Source organism: Liolophura sinensis, chromosome 6 (genome assembly GCF_032854445.1).
Source record: "Liolophura sinensis isolate JHLJ2023 chromosome 6, CUHK_Ljap_v2, whole genome shotgun sequence".
Taxonomy (NCBI): Eukaryota; Metazoa; Mollusca; class Polyplacophora; order Chitonida; family Chitonidae; genus Liolophura; species Liolophura sinensis.
In genome coordinates, this window is record NC_088300.1 from 2,724,733 (window position 1) to 2,726,234 (window position 1,502).

A 1,502-nucleotide genomic window follows, 5' to 3' on the forward strand; every position below is an offset into this window, starting at 1 on the left:
TGCCGTCGGTCGCAGCTCGTGCATACAGCAGCTGGAGTTGCTCCTCGCTGACCGATGCCGTCGGTCGCAGCTCCTGCATACAGCAGCTTGAGTTGCTCCTCGCTGACCGATGCTGTCGGTCACCGCTCGTGCATACAGCAGCTGGAGCTGCTCTTCATTGACTGATGTAATCAGTCACTCCTCAGTCATTCATTAATACAGTGAACAAGGTTTTGATGTGTTTGCAACTTTTCAAGAGGTGGGGCCCACCACTTGTTGCATGCCAGAGAAAATTTGATGCAGACAGAAAATACATGTAGCACTTGGTTCTAAAATTTCTGTACATAGAGAACTAGACGTTAGGAAATGCAAAACACATGTAGTGCCAGGTTCTGAAATTTCTGTACTTTCATACTTATTGAACTAAACTGATCAAGGACTAGATAAAAACCACTAAACTGATCAAGGACTAAATAAAAACCACTATTTAATCAAACGAATTAACTGCCTACATGAATGGCCAAAATCTTTGACTGTCATATAAAAGTCGGGGCCCCAGCGTTTCCACTCGCAGCCTCAGGACAATGCTAACCTTGGAATCATGACTCCTAAACAAGGGGCACTGACATTATTGTTAAATATTTCGGCTATACAGCTCTGCACTCTTCAGACTCGCATCTCGGGACACCAATTAACTTTGAGTGGTAATCTGTCACGGAGCTTCAAGGGGCCACCTATAAGCCCTGGCAGTTCATAGGTGACCTGTGGACCCTCACCTATTGTGCTGTGGTAGCCTCTCCCACCCCCTACCACCACCACACCCACCCGTCTTCCCAACCTGTTTTTGCAGGAGAAAATGTACCATAATGCTAAGTAAATTATTTCTCAATTCAAATAAGTTTTAATTACACATCTAAATAAAGAACTAAAATAGTGTTGATAGTAGAATGATTACTCCACACAAGGAGATCTTTGATTCTTGCTGAATAAAAAGACAAACTAGATGAATCTGGGGCAGAAATACTTTCTCACCGTGGAGATATTCCTGCTCACCATGGAGATATTCCCACTCAACATGGAAATGTTTCTGCTCACCATGGAGATAATTCCACTCAACATGGAAATGTTTCTGCTCACCATGGAGATAATTCCACTCAACATGGAAATGTTTCGCTCACCATGGAGATAATTCCACTCACAGTAGAGATATTTCCACTCACCATGGAGATTTTCCTGCTCACCATGGAGATATTTCCCTCACAATGGAATTATTCCTGCTCACCATCGATGGAGCTGAGTTTTTTACTTGCAGTAAAGTTGAAATCCTGTTGTACAGGTTGTTGGTAGGATGGAAATTTAGACTAACACTCGTATTAGGCTGAAATGTTGGTCTTGTGCAATGACTGGTCAAGTGCTGGCCACAACTGTTATGAGAGACACTCTACCTGGTTTAACTGAAGGCCTTTCCTTAAGGACTGGCTTACTGGATGCATTCAACACAACAAATTCTGAGTTAAAACCTT